This window comes from Pristiophorus japonicus, chromosome 18 (genome assembly GCF_044704955.1).
Source record: "Pristiophorus japonicus isolate sPriJap1 chromosome 18, sPriJap1.hap1, whole genome shotgun sequence".
Lineage (NCBI taxonomy): Eukaryota > Metazoa > Chordata > Chondrichthyes > Pristiophoridae > Pristiophorus > Pristiophorus japonicus.
In genome coordinates, this window is record NC_091994.1 from 114112852 (window position 1) to 114123828 (window position 10977).

A 10977-nucleotide genomic window follows, 5' to 3' on the forward strand; every position below is an offset into this window, starting at 1 on the left:
ACTTCTCTCTATCTCAGTTTTAAATGGGTGGCCCCTTATTCTAAGATTATGTCCCCTAGTTTCAGTTTCCCCTATGAGTGGAAATATCCTCTCTGCATCCACCTTGTCGAGCCCCCTCATTATCTTATGTTTCAATAAGATCACCTCTCATTCTTCTGAACTCCAATGTGAATAGGCTCAACCTACTCAACATATCTTCATAAGTCAGCCCCCTCATCTCCAGAATGAACAGAGTCAAACTTCTCGGAACAGCCTCCAATGCAAGTATATCCCTCCTTAAATACGGAGGCCAAAACTGTACGCAGTACTCCAGGTGTGGCCTCACCAATATCCTGTGCAGTTGTGGCAGGACTTCTCTGCTTTTATACTCCATCCCCCTTGCAATAAAGGCCAACATTCCATTTGCCTTCCTGATCACTTGCTGTACCTGCATACTAACTTTTTGTCACCTCTGGTTCTTTTGCCAATCACCAATCCTACGTGAACCTAGGAGGATGTATGGAAGAAGTTTCACAACGTAAGACAGACCCAGATAAGGCTGCTCTAGTAGTGCACGGATACGGATTATTGGTTTAAAAGAACAAAAAATTACATAGGACATACGGTCGCTCAGCCCAACCTGTCCGTGCCGGAATGGAATGGTGATGTGACCGGACAAGTATTCCGGTAGGGCTTAATTAATTTGTTCTGTGGATTATTAGTCAAGTTCAGTGTGCTAAATCCCTTAAGTAACACGATTATCAGGGATGTCTATGGTTCAAAAGCTTAAAAGGCTTATTATTCAGAGAGAAATTTCAAATCATCCTGTTCTGATCCACACGGTTAAAAAGTCAAAACTACAGGACAGAAGGACAAGGGAGTCTCCCAGGAAAAACCTGCATTCTTAACGGATGATCTTGAATCATAGAAGGAGGCCATTTCGGCCCATCGTGTCCGTGCCGGCCGACAAAGAGCTATTTCAGCCTAATCCCACTTTCCAGCTTTTGGTCCGTAGCCCTGTAGGTTAAGGCACTTCACATTTAAAAAGTACTTGGGTGTGCACTTGGAGAGGGTCTCTCCTCTACCACCCTTTCAGGCAGCGAGTTCCAGACCCTCACCACCCTCTGGGTGAAAAATGCTCTCCTCAAATCCCCTCTAAACCTCCCCTCTATTACTTTAAATCTATGCCCCCTGATTGTTGACCTAAGGAAAACAGGTCCTTCCTATCCACTCTAGCCAAGCTCCTCATCATTTTGTACACCTCAATCAGGTCTCCCCTCAGCCTCCTCTGCTCCAAAGAAAACAACCCCAGCCTATCCAATCTTTCCTCATAGCTAAAATTCTCCAGTCTTGCCAACATCCTCATAAATCTCCTCTGCACCCTCCCTAGTGCAATCACATTTTTTCTGTAATGCAGTGAAAGACATTGGCCATGATGGGGCCCTCCCTAGTGCAATCACATCCTTCCTGTAATGTGGTGAAAGACACTGGCCATGATGGGGTCTGACCGGTACACAGAGCAAGCTTTATGTACCATTTTAATTATATATTCGTGATTTACAATATCCGTTACCTAGGAGTTCATGCACAATGATTTATTAAGCACTTGTGTACACTCATGTGGTACCATACCCCAATGGTCTGCTCACTAACTGGTCCGAGCAGAAGTGTGGGAGCCAATAGCAAAACATTGAGACTTCGGAGCACCAAAATAGGTATTAAAAATAAAGGCTGCGTTTCATTCCTTTTTTAAAAATTTGCAAGTGACTTCCATTCCGCAGACTCCCTTCAGTCAGTACCAGACAATGATCAGCTTGGGGCTGCATTTACTCACAGCCATCAAACTCGTTGCCCCTGTGGGAGAGCAAGTGACACCCTGCCCCATGGTGTGCTGCGTGATATAACGCTTCAGCCCCAAAAATTAAATATGTCCGCCTGTATTAGATTATTGATTCGAATCGCTTCATTACTGGTGACAGCACAAATGAAACCCCAGGGTCTCACACAGAAACATAGCCAAGTTGCAAAGCCAGCCCGGTTGCCTGTGTGGCTATCGATGGGACTTTGCGGATGTGAATTAGCACTGTACCTCTCTGGGTTCCTGCCAGCCAGCAGAGAGTTTAATAGGTTAATTGTTTAAATTGCCAAGCTTTCCATTTCACAGCTTCTGAGCCACAAGGGAATCCAGACCTGCTTCTCGAGCATGGCCCGTGTCTCGAATATTGCAAAATGGCAGCCGAGGCAATGAAAAAAGCTGGTTCGTTGGTTCCTGTTGCTGCAACACATCTGCACGGGGTCGCGACATGGGTCGACAAACCCCCTCCGACATACATCACAGCATCGAGCGTCCTGAAGTGATGGTTTTGATTGACGGCTGTGTCGGCAACCTGCGGGAAGGGGTGGGGTCAATGATTGGCTCTAATCTTTTGATTGATAGGAGCTTCCAGGTTGCGGGGGGGGAGGGGGGGGGGGTGAGGGATCAAGGGATATGGGAACAGTGCAGGAAAGTGGAGTTGGGGATCGAAGATCAGCCATGATCTCATTGAACGGCAGTGCAGGCTCGGGGGGCCATAACGCCTACTCCTGCTCCTATTTCTTGTGTTCTGTTATATTCTGTGCCTCTAGATATAAAATCTCTGTTCTGGCCTTATGTAAATGCGATGGTTTTGCTCTGAACGTTTACTACATGGTCATACTGCAGCAGGTTACAGATCCCAACTTCAGCGTACAAATGCTACACTGTCGTCACACTGAAACTTTCGATAAGGAGGCGGACACGGCAAACTCTAACGTACCAAGCTGCGCGAGGCAGGCTGATGCACCCACTTGTGGCGAGCCCCCAGTCCTGGCACGATGCCAGTGGGACCCATCACCCAGGTGGTGCACATCCCGCCTGCACAGCGCACTTTGGGCTATTTCTCCCATTGTGGTGCCAACTGATCCAGACAAGCAGCATCGCTTCGAAATATCGCCGATTACACTTAAAGCGCAACTTCAGAATATCCACCATATCCAACGATGAAAGGTTTTGATAGAGTGGAAACAGAGAGAGTGTTCCCACTTGTGGGGAAGAGCAAAACTAGAAGCCATCAATATAAGATAGTCACCAAGAAACCCAATTGGGAATTCAGAAGAAACTTCCTTCACCCAGAGAGCGGTGAGAATGTGGAACTCGCTGCCTCAGGGAGGGGTTGAAGTGAATAGTATCGATGCATTGGAGGCGCTGAGCACCGAGTCTTGTCGCCGAGAGCATGCAGAAAACAAGCGCAGGCAGCGGAAGGAGCGTGCGGCAAACCAGTCCCACCCACCCTTTCCTCCAACCACTGTCTGTCCCACCTGTGACAGAGTCTGTAATTCCCGTATTGGACTGTACAGTCACCTGAGAACTCACTTTCAGAGTGGAAGCAAGTCTTCCTCGATTTCGAGGGACTGCCTATGATGATCGATGCATTTAAGGGGAGGCTGGACAAGCCAATGAGGGAGAAGGGAATAGAGGGTTGTGCTGATAGATTTAGATGAGGAAAGACGGGAGGAGGCTCGAGTGGGGTATAAACACCGGCATGGACTGGTTGGGCCCAATGGCCTGTTTCTGTGCTGTATATCCCGTGTAATTCCTGTGTAAAACACTAAACATCACAGTGCACTCGAGCAAGACACTTCCATTCGAGGATGCTAGCTCCATGGGGCTGCAGGGTGAACGTCAGAGGAGGGTTGTCCCCTGTAGAGAGGAGGGGAGAGAGGAGGTGACAGAATGAATGAATGACCTCCTTCCCTGCTCAGTGGTCATGGCAACAAATGAGGGAGAAGCTTTCAGGAAGACCACTGAGACAAAATATCCCATAGTTCGCCCGATGGGGATGTGTCCCACACCGGCTCGTTATCGAGGGCAGCATCACTCGAGCAGAAGGCAAAGCATTCGGGCAACCCTTCAACTCTCGCACACGCTGGCCCGTGTCGCGACAGGGCAGACCCTTTTGGAACTGAAAGGTGGTCTGAATGTTGCACAAGTCAGTGCCAGCAGAAAGTACTTGCACGGTGAATGTTCATACAGTGGTCGTTGGGATGGTGACAATCTTTCTGTTCCATCAAACACCAGCCTCTGTATTCTGTATAAACCCGAAGGAACATAACGGCCCACAATGTAGAGGAGGACCGATTATTAACAAGTTATGAGGAGTGCACCTTGACATTCTGGGGCTAGTGGCCATAGGTGGGGGGGTCTGAAGACTCCTCCAAGCTCTTGGGCGTCATCACCCTTTGGATATACCCTCTCGCTCACTAATACAGGCACACAACACGATGGCACACAGCGGGTGGTTTTGTCCTCGAGTGTACACATTTCCAATCTCTCGCTGCGTATCTTCGCAATGTTTCCCCGTTCCCTCGGGCATTGCAGACTGCTGGAGGTTGAGAGGCTTTGAGTTTGTGCTACGCTCGACATTCCTACGGAACCACAGTTGCCTTCGGTCGCTCTTCAATGTTAACTGCAGCCCCACTGACAGCTCCTTCAAAACTTGCCCATTCTGCTACAGATCTCCCAGCCATTGCTGCACTCCAGTTAACCTTTAAACCAATTTCCTCAACGTCTAGTCTTTTAAAGTGCAATATCTTACTTGTCCAGAAATTGTTCCAGCACGGCTGTTGTATAAAACGGCTTGTCCCACTGCAAACACACCAGCACAGACACGAGAACAGAATTATGAACAGTCTCTCAGCTGAATATCCTCTAATTTAATTTCAAGACAGCTGCAGTGGTTGATTCCTTCCGAACCGTTTCTGTAGCGAATTAAGCAAGTCTCACATCGAATTCAGCGGCCGAACAAATAATCGAACCTGCCTTGGGTGGTCATTTGCAAGTGAATTCAGTCTTTCTGATTTCCATGGCAACTAGGCTTCTAAAACTAACACGCCAAGATAATTAAAAAGAAATTGTGGCACAGATCTGCCCAGAGTCTCACATAAAGTAGAAATCGTCAACGTCACAACTGGCTACAAGCGACAATCGATGCAGTTATTGTGTAAATACAGTCCCAATCCAGCATCTGGGCCCCGCGCATACCACAGAAAGAAGCAAAGAAAGACTTGCATTTATATAGCACCTTTCACGACCACTGGATGTTCTAAAGCGCTTTACAGTCAGTCAATGAAGTACCCTTGGAGTGTAGTCACTGTTGTAATGTGGGAAACACGGCAGCCAATTTGCACACAGCAAGCTCCCACACACAGCAAGCTCCCACACACAGCAATGTGATAATGACCAGATAATCGGTTAGGTTGATTGAGGGATAAATATTGGTCCCAGGACACCGGGGATAACTCCCCTGATCTTCTTCAAAATAATGCCATGGGATCTTTTACATCCACCCGAGAGGGCAGTTGGGGCCTCGGTTTAACATCTCATCTGAAAGACGGCAGCTCCGACAGTGCAGCACTTCCTCAGTACCACCCCTCCGACAGTGCAGCACTCCCTCAGTACCACCCCTCCGACAGTGCAGCACTTCCTCAGTACCACCCCTCCGACAGTGCGGCGCTCCCTCAGTACCACCCCTCCGACAGTGCAGCACTCCCTCAGTACCACCCCTCCGACAGTGCAGCACTCCCTCAGTACCACCCCTCCGACAGTGCAGCACTCCCTCAGTAATGCCCCTCCGACAGTGCGGCGCTCCCTCAGTACTGCCCCTCCGACAGTGCGGCACTCCCTCAGTACTGCCCCTCCGACAGTGCGGGGCTCCCTCAGCACTGCCCCTCCGACAGTGCGGGGCTCCCTCAGCACTGCACTGGGGAGTGTGAGCCTAGATTTTGTGCTCAAGTCCCTGGAGTGGGACTCGAATGCACAACCTTGTGACCCAGAGGCGAGAGTGCTGCCCACTGAGCCACAGCTGACACGGTGACAAGGGAGAAAGCAGGGAGACGCCCTGGAGAAGGCAGTCTCATCGGCCTTCATTTCTGACTTACATCTCCAACATAGCATTGTTGCCGAAGCCCTTCAGCGAGCTCCCCTCAGCCTCGATGACCGATGGCAAAATTCTTGGAAGAACTGGGACATACGGAATGGATTCCTTATCGAGGAGCCCACAGTACAACCTGAAGGATCAAACCTTCCTCACAAACAGTCGACCGCCTCAGAACCGGTCACGGTCGATGCTGCCATCTTCTCCATCGGTGGAAGATTAAAACCTCCCCATCATGTGACTGTGGAGCTCCTAATCAGACCCTGGAGCACATCATCGAGCACTGCCCTCAGAGGGAATTCACAGGCAGCCTGCGGGATATCCCCGCGGTTACACCGGGAGCTTTGGCCGTGAATATCCCACTTGGATACTGACATTTGATTTGTTACTACCATCGAAAGGTGACATCACCTAAACTGCCCCAACACAACAACGTTACACGTGTGTCTGGTGGGCGCAGCGCGAGAGAAGCACAACACCGACTGCTGTGGGAAAGAGAAAATTCAGGGTGCAATTTGGGGCGTTCCTCCGAGATATTGGAGGGAACGTTACAGAAAAACACTTCCTGAGCTTCAGTTATATTACCAACTCCCCCCTCCCCTTGCCCCCTCCCCGCCCCCACCCATCCCAGCTGCCCGCTCCACATAAATGGATGCGAAAGTGACGGTATAACCTCAGCACCTTTTCTCGGATTACACTCTGTGCCACAGAGTGAGACTCCCCAGAGTCGGGACTTTTAGACCTGCTGTCCAGTTGGCAGGCAGCGGTATAACTGTCTCCCAGAGTTTGAGATACATTGCAGGGTGTTGGGTGAATGGAATTCCGCAGGCCAGCAACATAGGATATTGGAAACGCTGCGATTTTGGACCTAGAGTCTTCCTCATCTTTCACTTTCAACCCTTACTCTGGTGTGCGGTTCCTGCCTAAACCTCTCTATCCTCCTTAAAGCCTCCCTCTTGGACCAAGCTTTTTGTCACCTGCCCGAATATCTCCTTATGCGGCTCGGTGTCAAATTTCTTGTGTTATAGCTTTCCTCAAACACCTTGGGACGTTTTACTACGTTAAAGGTGCTATATAAATACAAGTTGTTGTTGTTGAGGTATAGGAATGTGTCTGTACCATTCCGACACCTGTAGTGTGCACACATCCTGGAGCCAGCTTGGGAGTTGCTGAAAATGTCAGGCAATCTGAGCGGCAGTATAACTCTAGTCTGTCACTCATACAGAAGCTGCTCGCAGCAGATATGTGCGGTATAACTACAGCCTTGCTCTGCAACTTGCTCGTGCTTACCCAGACCCGATGGTGTGTGGGTTGATGAGACACGGTGGGAACGTTCGAAGCATTTAGCTCCCCAATACTGGCTTCCCTCACCCTTGTGAGCACAAACACTCACAGAATAAACTGAGCCACTGAGAACGAGATCAGGTAGAGCATCGAGGTACAAATGGAGCTTCACAATGCTTGAACCGGGCAGACCAACAAACCGGGTTGCCTATTGCAACAGGGTGGTGAATCTTTGGAATTCTCTACCCCAGAGAGCTGTGGAGGCTCAGTCGTTGAGTATATTCACGACAGAAGTCAATACATTTTTGGGAACTAAGGGAATCAAGGGATATGGGGATAGTGCAGGAAAGTGGAGTTGAGGTCGAAGATCAGCCATGATCTCATTGAATGGCGGAGCAGGCTCGAGGGGCCGAATGGCCCACTCCTGCTCCTATTCCTTATGTTCTTGTGACCCCTGTTTCTACCTCACTCCCTGCCCTGACCAAGGTCATTTAACAGGAAACTATAGATTAATAATGTTCAGCCTAAAATCAATAAGCTAGTGGTGGGAGCACTAACGACATTACTGTAATAGTTCTCTCACACAAGGACAAACTCCGCTGACCAAGTGATTAATTCGCTGACCTAGTAATTCATTCAACAATTCCTTGCAAACGATTCTGGAGGAGCCCGATGGTAGAATCTATACCGTACACAAACCTGACACAGAATCCCGCAACCATCCTGAACAGTCAACACAGACAGCTTTAACAAAAGGTTTTCCAGACATTTAAAAAAATCTAATTATATATTTTCTCTCAATTTAAAACTTTTCACTCCCTAAACAATGAGCAAGGTGACATTTTTAAAGAAAATATCTTCGCGGGTCTTTACTGAAATAACGGAGGTCATCATTGCCAAATATTCGCATCTAAGATAAGTCACTGTTTTCCAATTGTTCTTTTAAAAAGATCTCTTTAAATTGTGTCGGCTCGAGGATCCCGTGGAAACTCCGCGGAACACAAAAGCTGAGAAGGTGGCAAATCTATACAGAATTCAAAATATTTATTGTCTCTATGTACCGTCAGAAAAGCTTCCACCATTATTCCTCAACATCCAGATTTAATTTTAGTGGTTCCAAAAAAAATGTACTTCCCCTCCACATAAGTATAGATACACGCACACAGACACAGGCACACAGGCATGTGCACACGCACACAGACATGCACAGAGAGACACACGTAGACACACAAGCACACAGACATGTACACACACACAGATACGCACACAGAGACACACATGCACAGACATATACACACAGGCAACTGCTATTATTGAAGTTACAGACTCTGGGCAGGTTCTCTCTATGAACCCTTATTCCATTAACTATTTCAAACACGCACAGCCTAAAGGTCCCTGAAGACAGTTATATGCAAATGAAAGACTAATGGCAGTTTAAGAATGCCAGTCCTTTATTTCACTGTTGCCTCACACGGACATCCTTGTGGGTGCCAGCAATGTGGGGCACCAGAGGCACGCTGACAATGAAGAAAGGCACCAGTGTTTGTGCCCAGTGCAGGCGGCCAGTGCAGTTGTCACACAGGGAGTGTGAAGACAGACTCCTGCAATTAACCTAGTTATAACCAGGAGTCATTTCCCAGCTAGGCATTGCTTACAACAGGGGAGCTGTAACACAAGCTGCCAGAGGCAGGGTGAGTGCCAATGACTGCAGATCATTCTCCCAGACATTAGCAAGGCAGTTTCAGAGACAATCTGACAGCCAAGCTCTCACTGTGTGCTGCACAGAGCAATTTCACCCAAGATTCACGAGATAATCCTCCCAAAAATAAGCTCACACACACATATAGACAAATATAGAATTAAGCTGCACAACTCCCACCAGTTTGCCTGGTATCTTCTGTAATAATGCATCCAACTGCAAAGGTTTAAAAGCACAAAGAGCTGTTTTATGCTTCCCCAAGACTGCCACATTATCAGCTCTCTCTCTGTGTATGTGTCTTACCAGCCAGTCCTTGCTTGCTGCCTGCAATATGATGCTGACACCTTGCGCCAGTGCCAGTCCTTGTTTCCAGCACACACACACACACAAAAACCAGGAAAAATGCTACAATTAATTTGCATTCCAATATCCGTCACATGGCAGAGATCCTCCAATAATCAGAGAGAAACTCTCTAAGCCACGTCCCTGCAACATATGGGTCAGGTCACCAGTAACAGGGCTGTACCACTTTGCACTGCACCAAGGGGTGGCTGTGTGGGGGTGAAATGCAATGCATTTTTAGTTGCTTTATTATGCCAACCACATAAACAGGAACTTGCAAAAAGTAATGCAACATATACTGGAGCCGGCTTGGGGTGATAACAGCCTGATAGTGGCTCCACACACCCAAAGCAATGCAACACACAAAGAGGATTACTATTCTGCTTTGCATTTTTATTCCATAACACTGGATGTGTTTTTAATCAATGTGTTACCAGCAGTAGGTAGTTTATTTGCTATGGTCTCTGTTGCCAGGCAACGGGCTACTGACATTCTCCATAGAAGCAAGTGCCAGATATTCTGTATGCAGTCTTGCTGGAGCCTGGTGCCAAACTGATGCTATATTACTGATTCCCAATTAATGCAAATTTATTGCATATTCACACACACACACACACACACACACCATTGGGAATTCAGACCACGAGGCGACTCTCCAATAACACAAATCAACCACAGCTCTGAAATATATAGAGAAAAAAATAGAACTGCAATATAAACACTGGACAAATGTAGATATCTCTCAGCTCGCCATTATCTCACTCAGAAACCTTTTTATACCACACCGAGAAATGCAATGGTTTAAAAAGTTTGGGTATTTGGTGTGGCACTTTACATACAAATATATTGAAGTGTTTTAACGTGCCCTGTGGATCATCCTGCGTACATCTGTTCTCTGCATTTACAGCAGGAACATGTCCACTGTGCAACATCATCGCCTTGTCCAGCGACACACACCGCACATTGAGCTGAAAGGGAAGGAGCCGCAAATCTCAGATAAAAACAGAAAATGCTGCAAATACACGGCTGGTAGTTGGGCCTCTGCACAGGGAAAGGGTGCATTAACATTTAAATATCAGGCGCCAGAGGAATATTGTACAAACACACTGATACAGTCTGCTTTTACCGTCATTAGCAACCTCCAGACTGTATTGTGCTGGAAATAAAACCATTGCACACTGAAATCCTTTTTAAAAATGGCACGAATCATGGTTTGCAGTAGATAGAGCTGACTGAATCTTGGCTGTGCGATTTATGGTAGTGTCAACGTGTATCGGTGCTGTCCCTCGCCTCTCCCAGGTATCTGCACGTTAGCGAAAGGATCTGCTCCACAGGTATGTCAACAGACCAGGAGCAGTTTTCAAAGTTACAGAACATGTGGGGCCTGTGATTGACACACGGACAAGCTAATGGCCCACGTCACAGATCAGAGCTGTGTAAAGTAGTAAAAGTCCTCAGTCTGGGAATGTGTGTAATGTTTTTCATTCAGCCCATTTCCTCACAGTCTCCACCTCTGAATCTTGCCAATGCTGTAGGTGCAGTGACAGGATTACTCCAGTAAAGCCCGGTTAATGCCTTCACACCAGGGAATAGCCCAAAAGAATTGGCTGCAATCAGTCTTGAAGAAAATAAACTCTCCCATAAGACTATTGTCCTTTGAGGAAATACAGGTTTTAAAAGTTGCAGTTTATCAACTCGAAATGAGACATTAAACCGAGGCCC

At 47.6% G+C, this 10977-nt stretch overlaps 1 protein-coding gene across 6 annotated transcripts in view; it reads right to left on the reverse strand.

Moving 5' to 3' along the window:
• The window catches only part of LOC139228989 (polyhomeotic-like protein 2), a 271331-nt gene extending 262039 nt beyond the window's left edge, over positions 1–9292 (reverse strand). For all 6 annotated transcript variants that reach the window (XM_070860640.1, XM_070860641.1, XM_070860644.1 and 3 more), the window contains exon 1: positions 9217–9292. The gene's annotated coding sequence lies outside the window, so the exon portion shown is untranslated. The remainder of the gene's footprint in view (positions 1–9216) is intronic.
• Between the last annotated feature and the right edge of the window lie 1685 nt (positions 9293–10977).